General features: G+C 34.6%; 1 pseudogene; it reads left to right on the top strand.

The window, feature by feature from the left end:
- The first annotated feature begins 133 nt into the window (after positions 1–133).
- LOC124896723 overlaps positions 134–18,820 on the top strand; it is a 38,101-nt pseudogene continuing 19,414 nt past the window's right edge.

Genomic DNA, 18,820 nt, shown 5'->3' with positions numbered 1-18,820 from the left:
CAATGATTTGATTGATCACAAGGAATGTTTTAAATACAAGAAGATTTTGTATTTCAGAAAAAAATTTCATTCCTAAACCTGTGGATAAATGCAGGTTTATATAGCCACCAAGTGCCCCTTTCAAAAGGTGGCAATGGTTCATCCAAAAAGGTGTATTCTTTGGAAGAGTCATGTCTTTTCATTCGAAACATTGTGTCTTTTTCTGAACAGACACAACTATCTGAAAAGTCACTCCTTTTCCAAAATAATATGTCTTTTTATAAAAGGTTGTGTCCCTCCATTTTCCATTCACACCAATTGAACCCAACACCTAAAATAAAGTGGCGGACCTACATTTCATGGTAAAAATGATGATAGGTAACCTGCACAAGCACAAAGTAGAGGATGATAAATTGATAAAGATGAAGTCCCAACAATCTGCAAAACAACAACAATAATGACACTGTGGTCCTAGATGTTAAAAAAACAAAGTAAGCAATCAAAATAAAGTAAATGGATAATATTGATACTAAGAACATGGATTCAAGCATTTACAGGGACAATTTTGACTTCTACTCCTGTTCTTCTGAATTGAAATTTATTCAGGGAATCTCACAAGTGTAACTCAATTACTGTCTATGGCTTCTGATTTGGAGAAAGCATTTGGTTGGTGCTCTGGGTTCTCTCTTATATATTTCCCATTAGGAACAGTTGTTCTTTTCATTGATGCTTTCATGGGGTTTGTTAGTTATTGTCTTCAATGGCTCCTCATTCAGGGAATCATTGTTTTGCCTTATTTCTTGGTTAGTCTTCTCCCTCTTGAAAAGAAATTTGGGAACTTAATCCAATTTTTGCTCTTCTACTGCTGTATTTTCTTTTTTAAAACTATTTGACTTGTCACACTTGAGCCAAGGGTCTTTCAAAAATAGACTCACTACCTCCAGAAGAGGTAATGTTTATGCACACTCTACCTTCCTTACGCCCCACTTATTGGAGCACTGGTATGTTATTGTAATCCAATTTTTGTTGTTCACTGAATGTCCCATTGTTTTTTTCCCTATATTTTTATTTTTTTCTAAGAATTTCTTCTCTCTGGATTCTTTCGACTGGTGGTTGACTGTTGTTGGAGCTAATACAACAAATTAACAAACTTAATTATTTCAGAAATGACTTTTGGACCCTCCCAGATAAGACATAGAAACATAACTACAGATAATGGTTGGTAAAATAACATGAAGTCTATTAGTCTACCATGGAAACAAGTTAAAAAGAGTCACAAAAACTTCTGTTTACTGAAACTATCTTAAAATCTGCTCTGCAATATGTTTATGTTAAAAAGAAGACAGCCCCCTTAAGTACCAATCGAATAATTTTAGGTAAAATAAAACAAGAATGTCCATCAAGTGAAGTTATACGATATTTAGAAGGCAAACTAACCTAATTTATCATTTATGAGGTTTCTCATTGGGTAAAAATCTTGCTTTTAACAACCATACTAAGACTGCCTCCAAGGAGAAGGCGTTTGAGGACATCTTATTCTCAGCTACCTTTCATTCTAATCAATTAAATTTTGATGCTTGCAAACTTCTTTGCAAATCTTAAAGAACTTCAAGATTCAAATGATTCCATGGTGTCTTGATTGTAATCAATTGAAATTGCAAACAACAGAAATCCTAGATATTACATGATTATTTTCTTCGGCTTTTTAACTTACCCTCTCTTTATTTCCCATTCTCAAGCTTTCACTGACAAATCTTGCAGGTATTTCTGTTGTGTGTGCTGGTTGGCTGCAATATCTGCTAATTTAATATAGTATCCTATGTGTTGTGCATCAAACATTTCCTAGCAAATAGGATATTTGCATTGTCCTTGAGCATAAGTTTCAAAAATTGCAGCCTTGTACAACCTCATCGCCAATTCTATTAACTCCAAAGATGACACTCTATACCTTCTTCTTAATGGCCTAGTCCCTCTTTTTAGGCTCCTATATTGATATAATATATTTTAATAATGAAAAACTAATAAAGAAAATATGAAGGATACACCGAGGATGTAATCAGGGCAAGGCAGATCGTCCTAGAGCTGAAATTGGAATAACATCATAAAAATATCTCACAAAATCCCTAACTAAAAAGAGTCAATTGTACTAAGGGAAATCACAGAATAAACATGGAAAGCAGATTTCGCATGAAGCCACAGAAGGAAGTAAGATCACACCCCCTACATGGACATATCTAATGTGGATATGTATGGCTGTGAATCTATATCCAAGAAAGGAAAATCATATCATACATATGGATATATCTGATATGGACGTACCATATGATGTGAATCCTCAATTAATGAATCAATTCAAATCCTTAATTGAGAACAAATCTCTTGGGTTTTACTTTTAGAGTAAAGAAGCCATATGAGATGAAGACTATAAAAAGAAGACCGAAGACAGAAGACAATTCACACAACTTCACAGGGAACTACTCATCTGTCTCATCTTTTAGTTTTCACAAAGTTTTTTAATCTTTAGATTACAATAGTTACAAAAAGAAAAAGGTAGAGTCGGTTTAGTTATACCAGACGAGGAAGTGTCACAAGTTTGAATAACAGAATAAGATTCAAAAATTATTCAAGCTACCTTGTAACTCCATTCTTGACGTTGAAAGCTCTAAAGGAAACTCTTGAAATCTAAGGAGACTCGAGTAGGCACCACACTGGTGATCTGAACTAGGATAAATCCTTGTGTTCTTCCTTACTCTTTTATTTATGCACTTGATTTAATTCCTTTGTTGTTAAGTTCACTAGTGAGTTAACCGTCAAGACTGATCAGTTGATTCAAAAAAAGATTTCAATTCACCCCCTCCTCTCTTTAATTTTAATTGGTATTAGAGCATGTCTCACCGTGCAGTATTACTTAACCATATGTGAGTAAAGATCAAATGGCCAACTACCAAATTTCAGGAGCACTGCTTTAAGATGGGAACTCATCAATAAGACCATCATACTTTAATAAAAAATACTATTAGCATTGGAAAAATAGATTCAAGATGTTCGTACAATCAAATAACTTTCAACTTTGGGTAGTCATTAAGAAGGGACCAAACCTTATACCAGGGCTCGATCACAAGGACAAGCAGAATAAAAAAGAATCAAGAAGTCTTGACTTGGACGATTTCAAAAATTTTAAAATCACCAAAGACAATAAAAGGTAATTTAAACTAATGCGAGAGTTATAAGTCTACTTTACTGTGCAGTTAGCAGAGTAGAGTACGACAGGATATCAACATGCAAAATGACCAAAAAAATATGGGGCAAACTGAAAGTAACCTATAAAGGTACTACTAAGGTGAAAGAAGCAAGGATTAGTGCTCTGGTCAACGAATATAACTGCTCAAAATGGAAGAAAATAAAGGCGTGGAGTCAATATTCGCACGATTCAGCAAAATTGTATGTGAACTAAAATCCATAGGTATGATCTACTCAAATAGCATTCAAGTCAAGAAGCTTGTGAGGAGTCTTTCAAAATCATAGGAAATCAAGGTCGTTATTTTAGAAGATAGAGATCTCCACAACATGACATATGATGAAATGTGAGGCAATCTTATTGCTTATGAATAGAATCACCTATATAGGTACAACAAGGAAGAAAAGAAAAAGCATGTAGCCTTTAATGATGTAACTGTGGGAAAAGATAAAAGCATCGATGATAGATAACACCAAAGGAATGACCTTTATAAATCTTGGAGTCAGATAAATTCTAAGAAGGCAGAAGAGACCCCCAAGCTACAAGAACAATGATTTTGTGAGAAATGATGATCACTGCTATCATTGTGGAAAAATAGGTCATATCAAGCAAAACTATCCAGAGTTAAGGAGAATTCCATTGAAGAAAAAGAAAAACTTTGGAGCCTATAATTATGAATATGAAACTGAAGACGATGTAGAGACAACAACTATGTGCTTAATGGCAATGAGTGAATCCGGTGAGGTAAGGCCCTTTAATTATCATAATTACAATCTCCTTAAATCAAATATTAGCATGATTACTGATGAACTTTAAAAGGTAATCGATGAATATAATAAAATTGTACAAGAAAGGAAAAATTGGCAAGCTCAGTTAAAACAAAACTTCAAGAGGAAAAAAGAAACTGGCAAATTGAACTTGAAGCTAGTCAAACTGAAATAGACTCATTTCAAGAAGAACTTGATGATGTAAAAATGCAATTAAATAGTATTATAAAATTACCAAGTCACGGTTCTTGGAAATCTAATTTTTTTAACACTAAATCAACCTCTTCATTAAATTTTTTCAACTCTGCTAAAACCTCTTTCTTTTTTTATGGACTACTCTACTACACCGGTGGTAAAAGAGGTTACAAATCACATAACTGCAGACAATGATCTAAAGGTGTATGGATTTTGAGGACAAAGGAAGCACATCTAACCCTCAGGGACCCAAGACTACTTGGATACCTAAAAAAAATTAATTCTCTTATTTTACAAGAACATGCCCGTAAAAACTACAAGAAAGGAATGTGGATAATAGACAATGGATGTTCCAAACACATGACTGGAAATAAGGAAAATTTTTGATCTCTAAAGAAAATTAAAGGCAGATCAATCAGGTTAAGTGATAACGCCAAAGGGGAAGTCATACGAGTTGGCTCTATGAAGCTCATACCCTCCTGCAAACTTATTAAAGTATATCTCGTGGATGGACTCAAACAAAATCTTCTAAGCATCAGTCAATTATGCGATGCAGGATTCACTGTATCCTTTAAAGTCGAAAATTGCTCCATCAAGCATAAAAAAAGAAAACTTACTTTTATTAGTGATCGTGTCGATAATATTTATGTTTATAAAAATCCTGATTTGCTACTCTAACATGTCTTACTACCCAAGCTAGTGACACGTAGTTGTGGCACAGAAAGCTTAGGCATGTCAGCATGCATGCCATCAAAAAACTTTCTAGACTTAAACAGATAAATAGTCTTCCAAAACTGATTTGAAAAGGATCACATTTGTGATGTTTATCAACTTAGTAAATAGAATCAAACATCTTTTAAAGTCAAAAACATTGTCAGTACTACCAGGCCCCTTCAAATAACCTTTATATATCTATTTGGACCCATCAAGACCGCAAATATTGGTGGAAAAAGATATCTATTTATTACATTTGATGATTATTCTCATTTTACTTGGGTAATTTTTCTTGTTCATAAGCATGAGGCATTTACTAATTCTAGGATCTTTTGTGAAAAAGTACAAATAGAAGCAGGGTACTTTAACACGTATGTCCATAGCGATCATAGAGGAGAATTAGAAAACAAAGCCTTTGAGGAGTATTATGCTCAAAATGATTACTCTCATAACTTATCATCCCCTCAATCCCCTCAACAAAATAGCATGATGGAATGAAAAAATAGATCCCCCCAACAGATTGCAAGAACCATGCTTCTAGAATGAAACTTATCTAATCATTTTTGGGCAGAGGCGGTAAGCACGGCATATCATATTCTCAACAGGTGGATCATCAAACCAATCCTTAAGAAGACACTTTATGAACTATGGAGAGGAAATAATCCTAACATAAGCTACTTTTATTTTTTTGGATGCAAATGCTTCATTCACAATAATGTAAAAATAATTTAGGAAAATTCGATCCAAGAAGCGATGAAGGTATTTTATTAGTTACTCTCCCACTAGTTGCGCCTATAGATCTTATAATAAATGAGCTCTATGTGTCCAAGAAACTATGAATATAGTATTTGATGAATCTAATCCCATTTCTGTGAGCTTGAGTTTTGATGAAGAATAGGTAAATGACTCTCAGCACAAAGCTTCTACTAAGATAGATCCTGAGCCAGTCAACTCAGAATCGACTATGGTTCAACTAGAGTTAGCTTCAATTTCAAAACTTCAACAAAAAATGTTCTAAGAGAATGGAGGCATAGTGCAAGTTTTTCAAATAACTTTATCATTGGAAATCGAAAAAATCAAAAGTAGACAAAAGCTTCCCTAAGGAAACAAGCTTTAATAGCATTTGTTTCTCAAATTGAGCCTAAGAAGGTTGATGACTCCCTAAAATACAAATCATGGGTCCATGCCATAAAAGAAGAACTGGAATAATTTGAACAAAATCAAGTCTTGAAACTAGTAGAATGATAAAAAAACTACTTAGTTGTCGGAACCAGATGGGTCTACCAAAATATAATAAATGAAGAATGAAAAGTCATCAGAAATAAGGCCAGATTAGTATCTCAAGGCTACTCCCAGTAGGAAGGTAATGACTACGATGGAACCTTTGCTCCCATAGCAAGGCTAAAGTCTATCTACATTATTTTAGCATTTGATGCATTCAAACACTTTAAGTTATATCAAATGGATGTTAAGAGTGATTTTCTAAATGGACTTATTCATGAAGTGGTCTTCGTTAAACAACCTTCGTTAAACAACCTCCTAGTTTTGAAGATCTATCTTATCCAAATCACATTTTCAAACTCACGAAAGCACTCTATGATCTCATACAAGTTCCAAAAACTTGGTATGAGAGGTTGAGTACTTTTTTGTTAAATGATAATTTTTAAAGCGGAAAAATAGGTACTACTCTTTTTACTAAAAAAATGGACTCCACCACTCATTGTATAAATTTATGTGGATGACGTTATTTTTGCACCTTTCGCTGAGAGAATTTTGCAAATCTTATGAAAGAAGTATTTGAAATGAGTCTCATGGGGGAACTAACATTCTTCTTGGGATTACAATTCAAGAAAACTCCCAAAGAAACCTTTATCATTCAAACCAACTACGTAAGGGGGCTTATCAAAAAATTTGAAATGGAAAAGGGGAAAGCATTAAGATCTCAAATGAGTCCCTTAACAAATCTCAAATCAGATACATCTGAAAAAGATGTTAACAAAAAGACATATAGAGAAATGATTGGATCACTGATATACTAGATTACAAGCTGACTAAACATTATGTTTAGTGTTTATAAGTGTGCAAGGTTTAAGTCAGCTCCCTAGGAATCCCATATATCATTAAAAGAATAATTCGTTATCTCATCGGGACTTAGGACATTGGACTATAGTACCCCCATTCTTCTAATTTTGATTTAGTTGGCTATTCAGATATTAATTTTGTAGGTGATAGAAATAGTAGAAAAAGTACTAGCAGAACCTGCCAAATTCTTGGTGATGCCTTAATTTCATGGCATAGCAAGAAACAGGCTTCAGACGCTCTATCAATAACCAAAGTTAAATACATAGACATTGAAAATTGTGGTACTCAAATTCTATAGATTATGCATCAATTACTTGACTTTGATTTATCATTTGAATCTGTACCTATCAGGTGTGATAATACTAATGCAATTAGTATGTCTAAATATATTATAATACCTTGTATTTCCCTAGCCTAGATTAACCCTCAGTACATGGGATTATCCTAAATAAAATTTTCAATATACTCAGTAATTTTCAGATTTGAGCCTACCATTGCGTATGAAATTCAATTAGCTTTCCATTGATACCAAATTCACTCAAATCCAACACCCGGGCGAAGAGTTAGAGTTATTTTAGTGAGATAGTGTATCACCTAATACTTTAGCGCGTTGCGGAGCCAGCTAAAATGGCATTTGTCAAAAACTAGAGAGCCTACGCGATATTGGCGCATCGCACCAAGGCTCAATTTCAAAATTGTCAATTTCCAGTGCATCAATGCGATCCCACCGCATCGCGGTGCCCTTCCAGTTCAAATCCAAGGTGGCAACGCGATACCACCGCGTCACGCTACCAACCAATTTCCCAGTCATTCGCTTTCCAGTGAGCTGGCGCAATATCACTTCATCACACCAGTATGTAAAATTGGGATTTTTGTTCAGGTTCCGTTATTAAATTTCAGGGACCATTTGGTAATTTCCCAAAGCCCCTAGTCAGCCTAAATACAGGATTTATACCCTTAATAGCCAAAATTGTTCATTATGTTCACTATTCCTTAAGAACAAAAGCACACTCTCTCAAATTAGCAAACCTTAGTCTCAAGAATCAAGGTTAATCCCAAGAATCTCTCTAAGAACTCCAAGAAACTCTCGAATTAAGGTATGTGAGATATTTATTCATGGGTCTCTTCCACCTATGAAGCCCAAGAATCTTCTTTCAAATATAAAAATTGTGTATTTATGAGTTTTCATGATTTGTCAAAATTGAAGTTCATGTTCATGTTGTTGTTTGGTTTTAATTCATATTTTAGATTACAAGTTCCAAGATTTGGTCCTAGTATGTGATGATTTGAATAATGCTCATGATAAACCCTTCAAATTTGCAAGTGGATTGATGTAGCCATGATAATTTAGATGTAATGATTGTTGTATGACCAAAGCATGCTCCCCATATGTTTGATAAAATGCCTATGTAAATGAAAAAGAGTCATTATAGCATGTTGACAAGAAACCCTCATTTATGTATAAAGTTAATGCATGCCAAGTGTTTGATGAAAGGCCTTACTGAATGAATCATAAGACATTAGTATGCATCCCTATACATTTACAAGTTTATAACTTTCAAGTTCTTGATGAAATGCCTCATTAATTATATTGCGACTGATTGACTATTGTCATGTTATTTAAGAATTTGCTATGTCTTACTAATTTTTGCTATCGAGTCCTGGGGGTATTCAATACCCAATAATTTAGCTGATTACCTAGAGCCAGTATCAGTTTCAAGATAATTTCAGTCATGCCATGAACTTAGTAGAACTCAGTCAGTTATAGAACTTAGGAAAACTCAGTAATCTCAGTATTTATCCAATCCAGTTTCAGTAATCAGTTCAGAAACTCAATAACATTTAGTCAGATAACAGAATTCAGTAGTATTCCATCAGTCAGTAGAACCCAGTGAACTCAGTTAGATCAGTCAGGTAATATGATCACTAACAGATTCAACCCAGTCTAGTACAGTCTAAGAATCAGTTCAGTGTCTATTTAGTTAGGAGAAGGATTCAGCACCAAGCGAGAGCAGGGACGACGACTTCCCCATTAGTTAGGCTAAGTCGTTAGTAGCAGTCCCTATACTCCAGAACTATATATTTAGAATACGATGAGGAGTCACCCATCAAATTAATGCTTGGCTACTTTCCAGGGGTCACCCTTCAGATTAGGATTGACTTCCTATTCAGGGTCACTCGTCAGATAGACTTGACCACAGTAGTGTCTTTACCCATAGCACGGTACTGACACCCTTCCAACTGGGGTTATGAGTTGGACCCTAAATTAGATAGAAGGGGCATGTCAGTTAGATGATTACTTCCCACAGTCTCAGTCTTCAGGATAGAACTAAGTTCAAAATTTTAGAAATCAGGAATGTCAGATACAGTCACTCAGCTCAGTAAAGAAATCAAATAGCTCTACAAATTCAAGACTATTAGATATAGTCAATCAATATCAGTATCAACAGATTTAGGGATCACCCGCTAGATAGGCCTGATCTTAGGGGTCAGCCGTTAAATAGGATCGATCCCATAGCAATCATCAGTAATCCAGTACTAGTAGATCCAGTTATCAGTATTACGGTATCAGTAAACTTAGATAATAGTTAGACAGTAGTCAGAACTTGGTATCCAGTGTTAGTATGACCTCAGTTACAATTTACGTTTTTATGCATGCATCCTCATTCAGTAGTCTCATGTTATTCAGTCAGTTTTATGTTTATGCATATGAACCCTAGTATTTAGCCTTACCTCATCTAGTATACCAGTACATTCTCTCATACTGATGCATACTTTCTTGAGCTATGGTGGCTTATACCATAGGTTTAGATGCACTAGCTCCCGAGCACCCTTAGTAGTTCAGATTCAGCCAGCAGCAGTAGATTCATCAGTGAGTCCTTATCATTCGAGGATGTTCCTTATTTTATTATTTCATTCAATGTAGTATTTCAGTAGATGGAGTTAGTTGGGGGATTGTCCCATTAACTCCACAGTTTAGATAGATTTGAGGCTTTTCTGACTAGAGTATTTTCAGACAGTTATTTTAGTTTGGTATTGTTATACCTTATACAGTTGTATTTCAGTTTTGAACCTTATGGCAAGTTTTCTGCCAGATTTCTGCATTTTACATTATGTTATTTAGTGCTCAGTTATAGATATCAGTCATGGGTTGGCTTATGGTCCTTCGAAATTGTGAGCACCGTGTAGCATCCGAGGCGTTACATATATGGTGCATCATTATAGAGATAAGCATATAGACATCAAACATCATTTTATTCATAATCATGTAGAAAATAAAGACGTCGCTTTAAAATTTATTGATTCTAAAAATCAACTTGCTGATATTTTTACAAAATCTTTGTTTTAAGAAAGATTCCATTTTTTAAGAAAAAGTCTTGGTATCATATGCATTAATGATATTTAATTGTACTATCCTTATTTTGTCTAAAAAATAATTCAAAAAATATTTTGTCCTTAAATATGTTCAAAATTTTTACCCTTCTGACTCATCATCATTACCTTTTTATCCACCCTTTTTTACACTTTGACCGCCTTATCTTCTCTCTTTCTTTCTTTATTTTTTATTTTACCTTTTCTCTTCCCGAGAAGACTGCACCCTTTTCTCTTCATTAGTCACCTCCTTTCACCTTCTTTCTTTTCTTTTTATACCCTCTTCAAACCTCATTTTTATCATTCCTCCAATGACCCAAACAAGATCTATGGAAAATCTTACAAAGAATCCTTTAGATTGCCATTCCGACAATCATGACCCAGCTTTTATCTTCGGATCCTCTGAGGAAGCATATTCTCAATCCCTGAAATTGACTGTCCATAAAAAAATATTCATCTTATGGCCCCAATTCATCCCTTAAGAAAACCCATCTCTCTACTCTAGAATCTCTCCTGCCAAAGAGCATGAATAAGTTTTGGATTTTATCACAGTGGGAATAATTTATCACCTTAAAAAATCGCTCAGTTATGCTTGGAAGAATTGTGAATCTCTCTCAGTTAAAGGAATCTCATTGTAATGGAAGTTTTTTTCCAAAGCCCAAGACTTATCTCTTGTATTTAATCTCCGTGGATTGAAAGTTTATGAAGACCCTTTACGCGTGTTTCATGCAAATCTTCGCCTTTCAAACAATGGTGAGTCAGAAACTCTTGTTCTTGGGACCAGAATCATTCTAAATGATTTTTTGTTTGAAAAAGTTTTTGACACCAAGTCCTTAGGGGTTATCCCTTTTATGAATGGTACATTTCTTGATAATTTGAGGTTAGATTTGAAGAAGCAAAGAAGGTTGTCTCTGGCATATCAAATTTTGGTCCTCTGTCACTTTGCTTTAAATACAAAATTTTGGCTCACATTATCGCCACCATCCTAATCCCAATAAAAGGTTCCCTTAGTAATGTCACTTGTCGAGATGCGTTTGTTTGTACTATATGTGTAAGAAATACAAAATCAATTGGGATGTATGCTTCAGCGAATATACGTTGGAGAGTGTAGTAGATGCACATACCTCTGTTTGTTTATGCTGTGGACTGTTGATTACCAGAATTCTCATCTACTGCTCCATTGATCTCTCTGAGTACCCTGCTGTCAAAGTCTCTGCTATATATGATTCTAAATATTTTCTAGCATGGGATATGTCCTGGTCGACACTGAATGGGCCACAAAGGAAAATACTGATATACCCAAGGTAAGTAACTACTGCAACTAAGTAAGGACACCATCACCAATGTGGGAAAAGTGTGCTTGACAATTGATGGACTTAAGCAGGAAGGTATCAAATTTTTAAACAGGCTATTTCCAAAAGATGACTCTATCAAATTCGAAGTCGACTCCTTCCACAATAAATTTGCTATATTAGTCCAAAACTTCTATTTTAGTTTCTCTAAAAATGTTTAAAAGTCTTATGAATGCTTTTGTCATAGTATGCACAACACCTTCACCTAATCATGTGCTCCCAGTCATGAAGGAAATAGAGGAAATCAAGAAATGCCTCATGACAATAGAGGAAGGATTGTTGAGTCTCCGTGAGTCAACTAGTAGGCTACTGCAACTATTAAAGACACCAACATTGATGTGGAAAAAGTATGCTTGACAATTGATGGACTTAACCAGGAAGGTATCAAGCTTTTCAATAGGCTATTTGTGAAGGTTGACTCTATCAAATCTGAAGCCAACTCCTCCTACAACGAACTTGCTATATTAGTCCAAAACTCCTACTCCAACTTCTTCAAAAATGCTGAAAAGTATTATGAATGCTTTTGTCACAATATGCACAACACCCTCACCTCTTTCTGTCTAAACGTTGATTTCTTGACTGATCATTCAAAGGGATTTATGTTCTCTACATTTTTTTGGTGTGTAGTTGAGATTTTAAAATTTATCTAGCATGCAATCTACATACCCCCCCCCCCCATCTTTTGCATGAACATTGATTGGTAGCTTGTTATATATGGTTTTTTGCTTACTATATTTGTCTATTCTTGCTTGCCCTATTTTTTTATTATGTCAAAGAAGGAGAAGTCCAAGCATTAGATAGGTCTCCAAGTAAGAGGGAGTCATCCAGCTGACTATATACACATACATCAACTGATGATGACTCAAAAGAGTCAACAAAAAAGAGGGAGCCAACGACTACAGATACAGAGAAGTCAACTAATGCTTATTATTTGTCATTATCAAAATAAGGGAGATTGTTATCCTTCTATATTGATATAATATGTTTTAATAATGACAAACTAATAAAAGAAATGTGCAAGATACACTGAGGATGTAATTAGGGAAAGAAAGATCATCCTAGAGTTCAAATTAGAATAACATTATGAAAAGATATAACAAGATCCCTAACTAAAAGGATTTAATTGTACTAAGGGCAATCACATAGCAAACATAGCAAGTAGAATTCGCATAGAGCCATGGAAGAAAGGAAGATCACACCCCTTTCATGGACATATATGATATATACATGTATGGCTATGAATCTACATCCAAGAAAGAAAAATCATACGCACAAACATATCTGATATGGACGTACCATATGATGTGAATCCTCAATCAATGAATTAGTTCAAATCCTTAATTGAGAAGAAATTCCTTAGATTTTTCTTTTAGAGAAAAAATCTATACGAAATGAAGACTATATACAAGGACTGAAGACAGAAGACAGAAGACAATTCATGCAACTTCATAGTGAATTACTGATCTGTCTCATCTTTTAGTCTTCACAAATCTTTGTAATCTTTAGTTTACAATAGTTACAGAAAGGTAGAGTCAATTTGGTTATACCAATTGAGGAGATTTAAATAATAGAATAAGATTCAAAAATTGTTCAAGCTACCCTATAACTCTATTATTGACATTGAAAGCTCTAAAGGAAACCCCCTTGAAACCCAATGGAACTGGAGTAGGCACCACATTAGTGATCCAAACTAGGATAAATCTGTTTGTTCTTCCTTACTTTTTTATTTATGCACTTGATTTAATTCCGTTGTTGTTAAGTTCACTAATCTGTAGGTGCATTAACTGTCAAGACTGATCAATCAACTCAAAAAAAAATTAATTCACCCCCCCCCCCCCCCCCTTCTCACATCAGTTGCAGCTTTTCTAATCCTCTAGTAACCTTATTCTCAAACCCTTTATATTGATTCTGTTCACAAAGAATATCTCAATTTTCGGTGTCTAACCCTACTTGCAGCTTTTATCGGCCCTTATCTCTTAATCTTGGACTTAGTCTCATATAGTGTATAGATAGCTCATATCCTTTTGGATGGTGTAGTATTCTTGTTGGTCCTACCAATGATTGCACCAGGGTTAACAGAAGACTGGTCATAACTGTTCCATCCTAATTATGTGCCACTTAAAGATAAAAATACTGATGATTTTGGAATACATAACGAGATGATATAGAAAAAGGCTTCAAGTATGAATGTTTGGATGGAAATTCTTATAGTTCAAAAGAGAAGGAAAGTTGGGCTAGCAGTTCTATGTTGAAAGATCGTTTGCTACTGCTTGGACAAGAATATTTCACAAATATGCTCATGCGTAGGTTGGATTTTTTGCCATATTACCTAGCATATTTATGTAAGGGGACACTCGTACTAATTTACAGCAACAGTCTAGGCCAAATTTCAGAATCAGTTGGATATAGATCAAAGATCAGCTTTCTGGTTGTACTCCATTCTGCGTGTTCCTTCTTCAGGCGCCTGCTTTTAACCGCCGAAGATTTTTTTTTGCAAGTAAGTATTTCACAGTTTACTTTACTATTCTTAATCACCATAATAGGGAAATATTAATAGATGAAATAGTTTTCTAGATGCAGTAGGATGTACTATGAAAGGATCGCATGGCTTGCATTTGCACTGATTCTAACACCACTGGTTTCTTTTTTCTTATTTTATCAGGAAGCAAAGTTGCATTGAGTGCTGCCAGAACATTATTTTGGTTGGGCTTTGGTTTTGTATTTTCAGCAACAGTGTCCATAACCTCTGAGTTGTTTGGCCCCAATAGTGTAGGAATCAATCACAACATTCTCATCACCACCATTCCTCTAGGATCACTACTCTATGGACCTCTTGTAGCTATAGTCTATGAAGCAAACCTAACAAAATCAAACCAAGAAATTCCACATATACTAAAAAACAATTCCCAACATTGTTTATCTATTTTGTAGTGCATAAAAAGGATGCCAAAAGTTTTTTCTAGTCTCAGAGAATGAGAGAATGAGCATACAACACAACAATACACCCATAATCCCAAAGGTGGAGTCTGGGGAGGATAGTGTATATGCAGACCTTACCCATACAAGTAAATAGGTTGTTTCTAATAGACCTTTGGCTCTAGTAAAAACAACACAAAAGCAGTTTTGAAACTTTAAGCAAATATACAGAACTGACTCCCAAAATTCAAAAATCATGATTCTTTTCAGCAAATATGAGCTTCTAACTTTTCAATTAGTCAATCAGAAACTATCTTATCCAAACAAATAAACTCAAAAAATAATAACCAATTCAGCTGAAGCAAAACATACCATTTTGTGTAATTAAAGGATAATCAGAGGCACTTAAATTAACAAACCAATACCATCCACCATCCACCTTCAACAAAGTCACTACCGCCCTTATTGTTACCACTATATTGGTTGAACAGTTGAACCAATCAGGCTTTCCAACCATATCCACAGCCCCAAAATCCTGAATATTATTACAAATTTCACTAGCATCAAGCATAGCTAGAATGGAAGGCAGTAAAATAATTAAATAATCCTTTCTTTTGAAATTTTCCCTAGAAGACACACGCTCATAAAGGTTCTTAAGAGTCACTTGGTCCCTTAACCTCTTCTCTCAAAAACAGACTCTTGTGGGAAAGTTAATTAAAGCCAGGGGAAGGAATGTTTATTTACAATTGTAGCATGACTTCTCATTTCTTGTTTGGTCTTTCAATAAGTAGTCAGCCAAGCTTCCACCTTCTTCACTCTTATCAAAAACATTATTCAATAAGAACCTATTTGTAGAGTGATGCACAACTAAAAAACAACTAAAAAAATTGTCACATCTCTCCCTCTACCTGAAATATAGTATGCAAATGCAGCGGGATAGTTCAGACCGTGATTCAAGGGGTGGCAAGCCTCCTATGTAATGAAAATGCATAGTAGGATGAGCTAAAAACCAAAATGGATGACAAGAATATGAGAAATGATGAGTTACCTATTACCTATTGCTGGTGGGAGGTGATAGGTATCCCTTGATATTAGTCGATGTGCGCGCAAGCTGGCCTCGACACCATTGTTATACAAAAAAAGAATATGAGAAATGATACAAAGGTTGCACAAAAAATTATGTACTGTAATTTCTTTTCAGCTCCCATCTTAAGCTTTCAACACGGAAAAAAGTGGAAAATTTTTAGAATTTTCCAAAACTTTGATTTGTGGTTGGATTCTTTTGTGAAAAAATAATTTCTTAGTAACAACGTGTTTTAGAATCTTTAACTTAAAATGGGTTCTTTCAAAATCTTTCATACAGTGAAAGAGAATTGTCATTAACTTCCTCAAAATAAAGAATTTTTATCTCAAAATGGGAAACGTTCAGAATTTTCCAAAAAACTATTCAAGGCTTATTATAGTCAGCTTGGAAATATCTAAACAATGTGGATTTCTTCAGTGTAGAAGACTATTGGTAAGTTTAACAGACAAAATATGAAAAAGCATTAGAAACTAGGTTGAACATTGGAAGAAAGAAAGCTTTAGGATTTCAAGTACAAAAAGTAAGATTATTTTCTTATATTGACATGCTAACAACAGGAATGTAGTTGTCAAGATAACTACTAGACTCCATTTTTCTGAATGATACAGAAGAGTTAATACTTAAGACACAACCAAAAGATAACCACACAGTCACAATTAAGACAATATATACACAGGACAAATAGAAAGGCAAATTTTTGAACAAAATAGAGACTGCATCCGCCTGAAGTAAGTTAATAGAACATGAATGTATCTTGCAAAAAATAAAATTGACTAAATACACTTCTAAATACTTGTCAATAATCTAGACTTCCAACAATTAGAAGAGTAACTTTTAACCAAATACTATTGGGTTGTTACTCCTTACACCCTCTTTATCTTTAGGAATCAATTCAGCTAGAATTTGAACCTTTGAATGGATTTTGTGATCACTGCATTCAGAAAGTTCAAACACAAATGCATCCCTCTCCTTAAGATAACTATCATCCACAAATTTGTTCTACTCAAATCTAAATCTATTATTAGATTTGCCTCCACCGTAAACAATATCCCACTTCTTTCAACCACTCGCAAGGATGGCAGGGGCTCCAGTAGAAGGAAGCTCATTGGTCAATTCCTGGGTGAATACTATCAGACATTCAAAGAAATTCTTATTGGTCATTTTCTTGGGCAAACATTTTCAAATATTCAAAGAAATTCAGTTATACAAAAAAACCACGAGTCAAGAAGAACCTAAAGCTTCCAACTCGAACCTTATGCAAGAGTACAAATATATGTATATATGTTTTGAACATAGACTTTAAACCTAGAACCCACACTATCTAATCTTGAATTTTTTAATTATTATTTTAACTCTCCCCAGGAGCTCCTTCCTCGGTTATTCGAACCAACAACCTCGAATTAAAGGTGGAGAATACTTAAAATCTAAGCAACCCTTTTATCATCTAAGTTTGAATTCACCAATGCAAAACTCTTTTTTTAAGTTTCCTACACCAATGAAACCCTCTTAAAGTTTGTTGCACTTGAGCCAAAGGTCTTCCAAAAATAGCCTCTCTACTTTTCTGTGGTAGTGGTAAGGTCTGCATACGCTCTACCCTCTCCAAACCTCACTTGTGGGATTTCACTGGATATGTTTTTTGTTACACATTAAGTCGCGACTAAATTTGGGTCCTGGTCAGGAAGTCCCACATTCCATACCCAACACGAGATGTCTAGTTATGGATGATAACCCTTGTGATGTGGCAGTTAGGTTACAACTAATTTAATGTATAATTAGCTGACAACATAGTTACTAGTTAGTTATCCCTAAGATAAAGTAGGGTAGTGGATCACAGCTAGGATATTTTTCTTGTATATGTACAGCACAACTTTATGAGAAGTTAGTTCATTTTTTTATATTCGATCAGATATTTTTCATGTGAATGGAAGTGCTTTCCTTTCTTCTTTGTTTGAACTCCAAGCTTATTCAGCATTAAATCCATGGCTTCTCTCATGGTTGCTGAACTTAATATGGTATCAGAGACAGCGATCTAGTGTTCTTCTTCTTCACAATTTTTGGTTTTCCTTTTGCAAAACCCAATTCAAAGTTTTTATTGAAGCTGGAATGGAAGATACTATAGCTAATTGTGATACCCTAGAAATAGATCACAATAATCCTCTATATTTACAAATAATAGATATGCCAGGCATGACACTGATTGCAATAAAGTTGATCGGAGTAGAAAATTATGCATTATGGAGAAGACATAAAAAATTGTATTGTTAAGGAAGAACAAGTTTGGTATTGTTGATGGTAGTTGCGTAAAATCTACATACACTGAAACATTATAGAAGCGATGGGAAATATGCAATGCAATTATTTTGTCCTCGATTATGAATGTTATTTCAAAGGAGTTGATGATTGGGATTGTATATGCATCAGATTCGGGTAGAGTTTGAGATAATTTGAGGGAGATATTTGACAAAAAAATAGTATGAGAACATTTCATTTTCACAAGGAGATTGCCTTTCTTGCTCAAGGTACCAACTCAGTTTCAGTTTATTTATCTAAACTCAGTGATCTGCGAGATGAATTTGTGCATTGATTCCCCCTCCAACTTGTGATTATGAGACATCGCAAGCCTTTACTATATTCAGAAGCATAGGATCTTCCAGTTTCTTACAGGATTGAATGACTCATACTCTAGTTCTAAGAGTCAGATCCTCATGATTCCACCATTACTTGGTTTAAACAAAATCTATGCCCTAATCATCCTAGAGGAGAGACAAGAGTCGGTATCTAAGGCTGTGCAAGAAGTAGATATTAATAAATCTATTGTGTTAATGTCAAATAGACCAAGTCAAGGTTTTAATCTTACTAAAGCTAATCAGTATTATAATTATTGTGAAAATCCTGGCCAGACTAGAGGTGTATGTTTTCAGTTGCATGATTATCCAAATGAAAGAGGAGATCAAAACAATAAACCTTAAATTGAGAGAGATTACTAAAACACTCAAAATACACAGAGCTATAACAATAATAGAGGGTTCAGAATGATAGACATTCTACTGACATGAGGCATAACAATGAGAAGAGAAGTGACCGAAGATATCAGCAAGATATAAAAGTTCCTTTGATCAAA

This window comes from Capsicum annuum, chromosome 3 (genome assembly GCF_002878395.1).
Source record: "Capsicum annuum cultivar UCD-10X-F1 chromosome 3, UCD10Xv1.1, whole genome shotgun sequence".
Taxonomy (NCBI): Eukaryota; Viridiplantae; Streptophyta; class Magnoliopsida; order Solanales; family Solanaceae; genus Capsicum; species Capsicum annuum.
This window is presented reverse-complemented; position numbering and strand designations above follow the sequence as displayed.